The following is a 12,194-nucleotide window of genomic DNA, read 5'->3' on the forward strand; positions in this document are numbered from 1 at the left end:
TCTATGAAAGAAATATGTTAATCATGGAAGGAATCAATCTTTTCAGTGTTTGAAATTCGTGCCATGGTCACATATTTATAATCATTTGATGACTCAAGTTAAAGTTTGTGACTTTTGGAAATTTCTTCAAAACTAGTCACTTTTTAAAAGTTGTGACTCTTTTGAAAACTAGTCACTTTAAAAGTTGTGACTCTTTTGAAAACTAGTCACTTAAAGGTTGTGACTTTTGAAAAAATCTTCAGAAACAAGTCACTTTAAGAATTGTGACTTTTGGTAATTTATTTTTCAAAATAAGTCACTGGTAATCGATTACCATCATAGTGTAATTGATTACACATCAATAGATGTGACTCTTCATGTTTAAATTTGAAAATCAAAGCATTTAGAAACTCTGGTAATTGATTACAAGTATTGTGTAATCGATCACACAAGTTTAAAATGATTTGAAAATGTTTTATCACTAGTTGTGACTCTTGAAATTTGAAATCTAACGTTTTAAAACATTGGTAATCGATTACATGCTCATGGTAATCGATTACAGCTTTGTAAATTAGTTCGAAAAACAATGTTGGCTACTGGTAATTGATTACTACCTTCTGGTAATCGATTACCAGAGAGTAAAACTCTTTGGTAAAAATTGTTGTGCTACTCAATGTTTTGAAAAAAAAATTTAGTACTTATCTTGATTGAGTCTTCTCTTGATTCTTAAATCTTGATCTTGATTGCTCTTGAATCTTGATTCTTGAAACTTGATTGTTCTTGAATCTTGAAACTTGATTGTTCTTGAATCTTGATTCTTTGAAACTTGATTCTTGAAGCTTTTTGACTCCTGATTCTTTGGAACTTGCTTAACTCTTGATTCTTTGGCATCATCAAAATAATCTTGGAAGTCATTGCTTCCACACCAAGGGATTCAGCCAGAAAGAAGGAATATATTTCAATGAAATTTTTTCACCTGTGGTTAGACATACATCCATTAGGGTTCTGCTTGCTATAGTGGCAAACCAAGATTTGGAACTTGAACAACTTGATGTCAAGACTGCTTTTCTCCATGGAAGATTGGAAGAAAATATTCTAATGAAACAACTTGAAGGGTTTGAAGTTCAAGGAAAAGAAAGGTATGTTTGTCAACTGCAGAGGTCCTTGTATGGATTGAAACAATCTCCAAGGCAATGGTACATGAGGTTTGACAGCTTTATCACCAGCCAAGGATTCAAGAGAAGTCTCTATGATTGTTGTGTTTATCACAACAAGGTGGAGGATGGATCAATGATCTACCTTCTACTCTATGTAGATGACATGCTTATTGCAGCAAAAAGCATGTGTGATATACAAAACCTGAAGATCCTCCTGAGTGGTGAATTTGATATGAAGGATCTAGGGGCTGCAAAGAAAATCTTAGGAATGGAGATCTATAGGGACAGAACTCAGAAAAGGCTATTTTTGTCTCAAAAGGACTACATTTAGAAGATACTTGTGAGGTTTGGAATAGATGATTCTAAACCTACCAGCATTCCCCTTTCAGAAAAAGAGAAGCTATCTGATATGATAAAGGTTCAAGCTCAGGTTGATCAGGACTATATGTCAAAGGTTCTGTACTCAAGTGCTGTTGGCAGTCTCATGTATGCCATGGTCTGCACCAAACCTGACCTTGCTTATTTTGTTAGCATGGTTAGTGGGTTCTTAAACCAACCTCGGAAGGAACATTGGAAGGTTGTGAAGAGAATTTTCAAATATCTTAAAGGGACTACAGATGTAGGTTTAATCTATGGATCTAACTCGAACTGCTGTCTCACTGGCTATTCTGATGCTGATTTTGCTGCTGATCTTGTAAAGAGAAGGTCCCTAATAGGGTATGCTTACACTCTTGGTGGCTGCTTGGTGAGTTGGAAGGAAACAGTTCAACATTTTGTTGCCCTCTCAACTACTGAGGCTGAATACATGGCTCTTACTGAAGCTGCAAAGGAATGGATTTGGCTAAGAGGTCTAATAAATGATCTCGGAATTAATCAAGAATATGCTAACATCTATTGTGACAACCTTAGTGCTATATGCTTGGCTAAGGATCAGGTTCACCATGATAGAACCAAGCAAATAAATGCTAGATATCACTTTATTCGGTTAGAAAGAAGAATTAAGGTTCATAAGATCAACACTCTGCACAATCCTACTGATATGTTCACAAAGCCAGTTCCAAAGAGCAAGTTTGATCACTGTTTAAGCTTGCTCAATGTTGATTGTTGGGGTTAAGTTCATGTGTACTTGGAGGGTGTAGTTTGTGTTTTATATGGATGTTAGTTCAAGGTGGTGAATTGTTGGGCTGTGACTAAAATCCATATGGCAGTTAATTCTGTTATTGTTTTTCTGTTATGATATATATGTATATATAGGACAACTTGCTTTGTATTTTTTCAGAGAACAACTTCCACTTGTATTTTGCATCAGTAATAAAAAAGTTTTTTGCCCCCTCCTGTGGATGTAGCCTTGATCAAAGGTGAACCACGTAAATCCGTGTGTTCTTTCTCATCTCTCTCTCTTTCACCTTGCTACAAAACTCTGTGTATGACATAGTGTTCTACTGCTGTTGTTTTTTGTTTTGTTCTTCATCACTTCCATAACACCTATTCCGAACTTTTTTTCTCAGTCTTAATCACAACATGGGGAGTGACTAGTAACATTTACTCATAACTTATGGCCAAAGTAATGCCTTCATTGCAAAACTTTAGGTCATTGTGAGCTCCTTAAAGGTGGTTTGGCACCAAGGATTTTGATCCTTTTTGGTGTAGAGTGATTTACGGGTTGATGTCCATCCTATCTCACAGGGTTACTCATAGTTTTGTGTGTAATGTCCTATGGTTGAAAATATTAATTAAACAATGGTGTGCTAAATTTTATTTTATTTTTATCGGAAAAAAGACAAAGCATATTATTAACATCACAAGTAGTGTTCCGAGTAACAAAAAACAAGTTTTGAAAGGGCATGTTAAATGTACCTCACTGGCAAAACTTGCCCAACTTGCTTGTATTAAGACTCACAACAATGAAAATAAAAGCTAACTACCAAAGTTTGTGAATCTTCGCATACACACCTATAAACATAGCATATATTGAGATTCATGAACATACATATAAGAGTAGTGCTTGTAGAAATCATTTATATATAAGCACTTACATAATAAACACTTAATAAGTGCTTAATTAATACCCCTTCTAGACTCAAATATAAGCAAAAAAAATGTCCAAGTTAGTAAATAATATCATTATTTTAAAAATAGTCGTATGTTAATTCTTTTTTATTTGAAATAAATATGACTAATGGTAGTTTAAGAAAATTAATTTTTTTAATTTGAAATAAAAAAAATTAAATAAACTTAACTAACATCTTTAATTGTTAGGGGAGAATACGAGGTTTCAGTAGAACCATGAGACATAAGGAAACTTAGAGTTGACAGGCTTCTACAACATTATCATCAAAACATACACTTGCATTAAAAGATGAGTGAGAAAGGGAGACTGAGGAAAAAGGGGACATGAGAGGGAAAAAGGGTATGAGAGAAGAGGTATTAGAGAGCAAATAAAACAATGGCAATTGGGGAAGGACAAAAGTAAATACTATAACTAGGGGGGAGGCCAAGTCATTGGGAAGGGGGGGGGGGGGAGCAAAATAGGGTGGATGATAACTTTCATGTTAAATTTGGACCTTTGACAAGTTTTTATTTCTCCATTTTCCCCAAAAACATAGATTTTCTGATATATGGCATGTTTTCAGACGGTGGGGGGCGTTCAGGGAGATCTTCATACCACCAAGATTAAACAAAACAAGGGAAGAATATGGGTTTGTGAGATTTTCAAGGGTCTCAGACTCGTGTAGGTTGGAGTGTCAACTTGATATAAGGGACAAAAAACTGTTAGTGAATCTACCAAAATATTGGAGAGATAAGAGTGAGGAAAGTGCTCAAATGAGGGAGGGAAAAAAGGTAAGGGATAGGAGTTAGTCGTCTTATACGACTAACTTTTGTATAGAAAACATTTTCTAAAACATGTATAGTTCCCCAATTTATATTTATTTTGTAGGAATTTGTATATGAATCTTGTTTTGTTTGAATAGTTGTCTTTAGAGTATCTCTCATGTGACTTAATGATAAAATTTGCATAATTTCAGGTTTAAATGAGGTTAAGTCTTGAAGTGCATAAAGGAGCAGTCGCGCTCAACGGACCATTTGGGCTCAGCGCGCATCTGACGCTAAGTGAGGCTTCAGCGCACTTAGCGTGACAAGGGAATCTGACAGAGATCAGCTTGATAAGCGAGACATTTGTCTTTAGCCAGGCTCAGTGCATGACTGGCGCCAAGCTTAAATCCACTAACTCGTGCTAAGTGGGACGGTGGTGCTAAGCGTGACATCGTAATTTCAGAGCCTATTTAAAGTCTGTTTTGCTCAAAATTAGGGTAAGCAGTACACAACAAAATTTCCAGAGTACAGTACTTGGCTCTGAATTCGAGAAAGACTCTGGAGGCAGCAAATAGAAGCAGTTGTGCAGACAAGCCTAGGGTTCTACATTTTTAGAGAGATTAGTGAGTGTTAGAGTGATTGTGAGGTGCTAAGAAGAGGAGGAGGGATACCCCTTCTTGTGTAAGCAACAATTATTTTCTACTCTCTATCTCATTTGTGTTAGGGTTTTTGTGTATGGTTGGCTAAACACCCTAGTTGAGGATTTCTAAGGAACAATTGATGTAATTATCTTTAATATCTAATTAATTATGTTTTATGTGTTCAATGCTTTTTTCAATGCTTAATTATTGCATGCTCTTGGTGTAATCACCCATTTGTGTGTATTGTTAGGTGACTTTAGCATTGAGAAATGTATTGTTGCCTTAGAACTTGATAGAGGCAGGACTAAATAACTACATTACCAGGGATGGATAGTGGGGTTTTGGTTTTCTGAATATCCTGGGATGATAATGTTGTTTAAGTTAAGCCTAGTCTTACAAGAGGGATTTGCGGACAAAGCTTAGGTTAAATTAGTCTAAACTTATAAGGGATCGAGGTTTAGTACTTTAGGCTACAACATAGAACACAAGAACATGATTAATTAGAGAAATATCCTCATATGCATCAACTTGTTTGTTAGAAAGAACCAATGCTTTTTACCTATTGCTGTCAACTTTTACTTACTTGCATTTACTATTTTTACCATAGAATTAGTTTATTTCTGTTTTTAACCATCAATTATCAATGTTTGTTCCAACAATGCTTTACTTCTGAATAAAACTCTGTCTAATAAGCAAATTCCCCGAGTTTGATACTTGTATTACTCCATTTTAATTTTAAATACTTGACGACCTAGTGCGCTTGCCAGTATTTCATTTCCCTTGAATATATTAGTTAAAAAATTTGGAGAAAAAGGAACCATATGGGAAAATGAACAATAGGCAAGGCAACAAGGGAAACATGTTATGGTTGATAAGAAGAATATAGACACAACGAAGTCTTATGCACAAATTGGGGCTGACAAACTAGGACCACCTACATCACAAAGAAATGGGGAATAAAATTTACCAAATGAGAGTGTTATACAAAGAAGTACGAGCATGGTCAAATGCATTGACAAGAGGAGAACAATTTGGACTAGTTATCAAGAAGCTATGTTGGAATGTTCCTTGATGACAAATGAAGAGTAGTTGCATATGAACTGTTCTTTATGGAAGGGAAAAAATTTGTCACATTGAGAGGCCTAGGGGACAAACGTGTCCTTATTATTGCATTTGAAGGAGATAATCTGAAAGCCTTGTTGGATGGTGTGTCATTATGGCTAAGTAAGATCTTTAAGTATCTTGTTCCATGGAAACCAGGTGAAGGTCATGACAATAGGCTCAGTTTGACGCAATCCTACCCCACAAGGGCATTGGATAGAAGACTCCAAGTAGATTGGGCCAGAGATGCAAGAGAAGGCCCTAGGGTTCTTACGAGCTTTAGGGTAGATTTTGAACCCATGGGCTAAGTATGAGCCCACTTATCTTTGTACATATTAGATTAAAGTTTCATTATTTTGGACCTTGTATTTAGGGCTCCATAATGTAGGTAGGGTACCCTTGAAATGTAGGATTTTTTAGCCCTTGTATTTTAGGGCACATAGACTAGTTTTTTTTATTAGGGGTAATTTTGTAATTTCACATGCATTGAGTGAATATTTGATGTGTGTGTTGGTAAATAAATTTAATTAAATTGGGAGAAGCCCAATATAATTAAATTTTAGAGGGGGAGGTGAGCATTTGCTTGCTACACCCCATTGCCACATCATATAGTCACACTTTGTGCATGTCCTTCATGATTTACATGCCTCATGACACCTAAGCACACATAGTGGAGAATCTTGGACTTGATCTTGGGTTAGTGGGCTGAACCATAGCTAAAATTCACTAATCATAATTAGTGAAATTTTGCTCCAAAATTTGGCTCCACAAATTCAATTTCAAATTCAAGTAAAATTTGAATAGAAATTCAAATTTTCCTCCAATTTTATATGATACTTAGGCTATAAATAGAGGCCATGTGTGTGCATTTTTTTGGGAACTTTGATCATTTGAAAATTAAACTTCAAATTTCAGAGCTCTTTTAGAGCATAAAATTTCGTGCTCTTCTCTTCTTCTCCCTTCATTCATCTCCTTCTTCCTCCAAGCTCTTATCCATGGCCTCCTATGGTGATGAGCTTCTTCTAGACTCATCTTCTCCTTGAAGTGGCATCTCCTCTCTCTCTCTCTTTCTTCCTTCTCCATTCCGCTGCCATTCATCTTCCAAGAAGCCAAGGAATCCATTGATGAAGAAGATCCTAGGCCTACAAGCTCCAATGGAGCTTACATCACAGTTGACTCAGGATATCAGGGGTTCCTTTATAACTTTGGGGGAGAAAATGTTTCAAATAGTTTATGACCATTGTGGGCACGTTCATTGACATAGATGAGCATACACATAACATGGCTCACTTGGAATATGCCGGAGTTCTGATTCAGACATTTATGCTAGATCAGCTAAGTTCTTGCCACAATATCAACATCAATGGGAGGCTATATCTGGTGCACTTTATGGAGGAGTACGTGTGTAAGAAACAGAACACAAAAGCATGGACCACTACAAAGGATGATCCATTTTAGGAGGGTTCCTCTATTTTGGGTATGGAGTTGGATAAATAGATCAAGCATTACAAAATGTTCTTTTGATATAGAGAACTAGGAGGGAGATGACAAAGATGTACCATCATTGGGGGAGGAAACCGCCATGTCTAGGTGTGTAAAGGGAGGGAAAGGTAGTTCTAGAATATGTGGAGGTCAAATGGATATAATAAATGTTGTCAATACAAAAAAGAGGAAAAAAGAGATTTAAGGGATGGTGATAATGCTTTTGACACAGAGGGTCAGGGTATTTTAAATTTTGAGCATGAAAATCGAAAAGATGAGGGACAAAAAAACAAGTGCCTATGGTGATAGCCATTCAGGAGGAGGATGTTGCATGTATAGAGATGCAATCAAACCTATGGTCAAAGCAAGTCTCTAAGGGTACAAAAAAGGTGATGAGGAAAAGTAATAAGGGAAAAAGAGTGTGCAAAGGGAAAGCCAGAGGATCTAAGTCCTCCAAGTCTTCTAGGTCATCTTGTGGAGCTAGTAAGAAAGTTATTAGACCAGGTCTAGGCCGTTGGGACAAGCCCAAATATGACTACAAACTGGGTGCTGATGTAAAAAAAGAGTAGGCAAATATGTGAAAGGGCCTCACAGTAAAAGTAAGGAGGATGGGCCTCAATCTAAGGTGAGCAGTTGTTCCTCTAAGTCAGAATAGAAGAGAGCATAATAGGCTAGCTAATGATGGTAGGAGAGGAAAAACAATTATGAAGGTAAGGAAAGGGAGAAGACAAACCAAGTAGAAACAAAAACATTTGGGGTCTAAAAGAGTAGGGCATTAAATGATGTGTCCAATTTTAACACATATTTGGTCAAGAATGGTACCAGAAGTATTCTTGAAGATGATAGGTAGGAAGCAAAATGTCTTTGGACTATGGGCACAAAAATGGATGTTTCATATGATGGGGCATAAAGTATAATGATCAAAGGTATTGAGGGGATGAAGGCTAGAGACAAAAAATAAAATCAAAATAGGGGTAAAAAGGCACATATGGGTTTGGGAAGAGGTGAATTATGATGATTATGAGTCATAATGTGAGGGGTTTGGGAGGCAATCTCAAAAGGAGACCAACTTGCAATTGGATTAGAGCGCAAGGGGCTGAAATTATTTGTTTACAGGAAACAAAAATAGGGCTAGTTTCTAAGCAGTTGTGTGCAACTATGTGGGGAGGTAGTGAGGTTGAATTGAAGAAACTTCCAGTAGTTAATTCAGTTGGAGGTGCAGTGTTCTTTGGTGTAGGTTTCATGGGTATGGAAAGGGTCTAGAAGGATGATAATATTAGGTGTGTTATTGTTAATGTGTATGCTCCAGCTAACAATCATGGCAAGAAGAGAATGTGGGAGTAGTTTGTAGCGAATAAAAAAACAAAGTTCAGTAGAAGATTGGTGTATTGTTGGAGACTTTAATTCGGTCAATAGATGGAGGAAAGGAGAGATGCAAACACTAACCCTTTGGGTGGGAGAGATATGGGAGAGTTCAATATGTTGAGTAGTCAAATGGAGGTTCATATTCCATTGGTGGGTAAGAGATTTACTTGGTACTATCCAACAGTCATTCCAAGAGTAGACTAGTTTCTGAAGGGTGGTTGCAAGCATAGTTGCGTAGCACTTAATACATTTTATAGAGAATTTTTTTAAATCATTGTCCATTAGTGCTTAAAAATTCACTGACAGATTGGAGGGCTAAGCCATTGAAGGCCCTTAATTGTTGGTTTATGGATAAACATTTTATGGGAGTTGTTGAAAAATTATGTGAGAGTATGTTTTGAAGCATACTAAATAAGGGTTGGCTTGGAGAAAAAAAATAAAATGAGAATGCAAGGATGGTCAACTTAAGTTTTGAAGCAAAAAATAAGGGTTGAAGAAAGGTCTTAAGCTTTGGAACTCAAAATACTTTGTTGACTTGGATAAACAATGCAAGGATCTTATGGTGAACATCAATGAATTGGACCTCAAAGATGAGAATGCAAATCTTTGTGAAGCGGAACTAACAAGGAGGAGAGACCTTGTAAATGATTTTTGGAAGATGTTTGAGAGAAATGAATCATTAGTGCATCAAAAGGCAAGGTCAAAGTGAGTCAAGGAAGGGGATGCCAATACTAAATATTTCCATAATGTCATTAATTAGAGGAGGAGGACAAATATAGTGAGAGAGATCCTGGTGGGTGATGGGTGGGTGGAGGAACCCATTCAAGTTAATATGGGTGTTAAGGAATTTTTCTACAAAAGATATGAAGAGAATACACATGTATGACCCAGGTTGGATGGGGTCACTTTTAATTAGATTGAGAATTAGGATAATGTTTTTTTTTATGCAGGCGTTTTATGGAAATGGACATAAATAAGTCCGTATGAGAGTGTGAAAGTGACAAAAGCCCGAGCCCTGATGGTCTAAAATTTAACTTTATCAAGAGGTGTTGGAAGATAATTAAGGTTGTTTCATAAAGATGCTAGAGGAGTTTTGGGATAAAGGTGGAATTCCTAAATGAGGTAATTTTTCTTTCATTGCATTAATTCCAAAGAAGGATAAACCCCAAGGCCTTGAAGAATTTAGGCCTATTTCCCTCATTGGATGTGTGTATAAGGTTATTTCTAATGTACTATCTAGGAGAATGATAAAGTGTAGAAGCAAAGCTTCATGGTGAATCAAAGGTGATTCAAAGGTGTTTTGATGATAACAATGATGATAACAAAAGATGATGACAAAGGTGATGGCAAAAAGCTCAAAGATCAATCAAAGAACAACTCAAGTGAATGAAAGATCAATCAAAGAACAACTCAAGTGAATCAAGAACAATTCAAGAGTTCAAGATAAGAATCAAGAAGAATTCAAGACTCAAGAAGAAAGTTTAGAGTCAAGAATCAAGATTCAAGGTCTCAAGAATCAAGATCAAGATTCAAGAATCAAGAGAAGGCTTAATCAAGATAAGTATGAAAAGTTTTTCTCAAAATTTGAGTAGCACATGATTTTTGTCAAAACATGTTTACCAAAGAGTTTTTACTCTTTGGTAATCGATTACCAGATTGTTGTAATCGATTACCAGTAACAAAATTGTTTTCAAAAAGTTTTCAAATTAAATTTACAACGTTCCAATTAATTTCAAAAAGCTATAATCGATTACAATGTTTTGGTAATCGATTACCAGTGCCTTTGAATGTTGAAATTCAAATTCAAATGTAAAGAGTCACATCTTTTCACATAAAAGCCTTGTGTAATCGATTACACTGATTTGGTAATCGATTACCAGTGATTGTTTCTGAATAAATCAAAAGATGTAACTCATCAAAAGGTTTTTGACTTTTTCAAATTGGTTTTAAGTTTTTCTAAAAGTTATAACTCTTCTAAATGGTCTTCTTGACCAGACATGAAGAGTCTATAAAAGCAAGGCTTTGTTTTGCATTTTCATTCATTCATTCTATCAATCAATCTTTTCCAATTCATTCTTTACACAAGCAAGTTTTCCACATTGATTTCTGAGTCTCTTTGAACTTCTTCTTCTTCTTCCTTTTGCCAAAAGCTTTCCAAAGTTTTCTGGTTTTTCTAAACCTTGAAAACTTGTGCTATTCATCCTTTTCATTCCCTTCTCCCTTTGCCAAAAAGAATTCGCCAAGGACTAACCGCCTGAATTCTTTTTGTGTCTCTCTTCTCCCTTTTCCAAAAGAATGAAGGACTAACCGCCTGAATTCTTTTGTGTCTCCCGTCTCCCTTGTCAAAGAATTCAAAACGACACAGTCTGAGAATTCTTTTGATTCTTCCCATTCCCTTATATAAAAGTGTTCAAAGGACTAACCGCCTGAGAATTCTTTTGTATCCCTATTCACAAAGTATCAAAGGTTTAACCACCCGAGATCTTTGTCTTAACACATTGGAGGGTACATCCTTTGTGGTACAAGTAGAGGGTACATCTACTTGGGTTTGACTGAGAACAAGAGAGGGTACATCTCTTGTGGATCAGTTCTAGTGGAGGATACATCCACTAGGTTCAAAGAGAACAAGGGAGAGTACATCCCTTGTGGATCTTTGCTTGTAAAAGGAATTTTATAAGGTTGAAAGAAATCTCAAGGACCGCAGGTCGCTTGGGGACTGGATATAGGCACGGGTTGTTGCCGAACCAGTATAAAAACTCTTGTGTGTTTGTTTCTTTCTTCCCTACTCTTTTACTTTCCGCTGTGCATTTTAATTTCTGCTTTTACTTTCTATTAAGTTTCTCTTCTACTCCTTATTCTCTTAATAGCATAGTAAAAACCTTAGAAGAGTAAATTTTTAATTGGTAAAGGTTTAGGAATAATTAATTCAACCCTCCATTCTTAATTATTCTGAGACCACTCGATCCAACATAAAGGTGCTTCATAAAATCATTAATGAAAGACTATGTGCCTTTGTTGGTGGGAAGAACTTACTGGATGATGTTTTGGTGGTTAATGAAGAGGTAGATGTGGCAAAAAGGAGAAAAAATGTGTATGGTGTTCAAAGTGGATTTTGAGAAGTCGTATGATTTTGTGAATTGGGAATTTTTATTTAACATGTTGAGGAGGCTTGGCTTTTGTGACAAATGGATAATATGGATAAAGAGGGGGATGGAGTCTACATCAGTGTCTTTCTTGGTTAATGGCAACATTGTGAAAGCAATGCTTTCCAAGATTATTTTGATGATGCCAAAGACTCAAGTCAAGAATCAAGAGTCAAGCAAGTTTCAAGAATCAAGATCAAGATTCAAGTTTCAAGAATCAAGATCAAGATTCAAGAATCAAGATCAAGATTCAAGTAAAGAATCAAGACTCAAGATTCAAGAATCAAGAGAAGACTTAATCAAGATAAGTATTAAAAGAGTTTTTCAAAAACTATTGAATAGCACAATTTTGTTCAAAAGAATTTTTCAAAAGAAAAATTTTACCAAAGAGTTTTACTCTCTGGTAATCGATTACCAGAAGGTAGTAATCGATTACCAGTAGCCAACATTGTTTTCAAATTGATTTACAAAGCTGTAATCGATTACCATAATCATGTAATCGATTACCAATG

The sequence above is a fragment of the Glycine soja genome, chromosome 16 (genome assembly GCF_004193775.1).
Source record: "Glycine soja cultivar W05 chromosome 16, ASM419377v2, whole genome shotgun sequence".
In the NCBI taxonomy this organism is placed as follows: Eukaryota; Viridiplantae; Streptophyta; class Magnoliopsida; order Fabales; family Fabaceae; genus Glycine; species Glycine soja.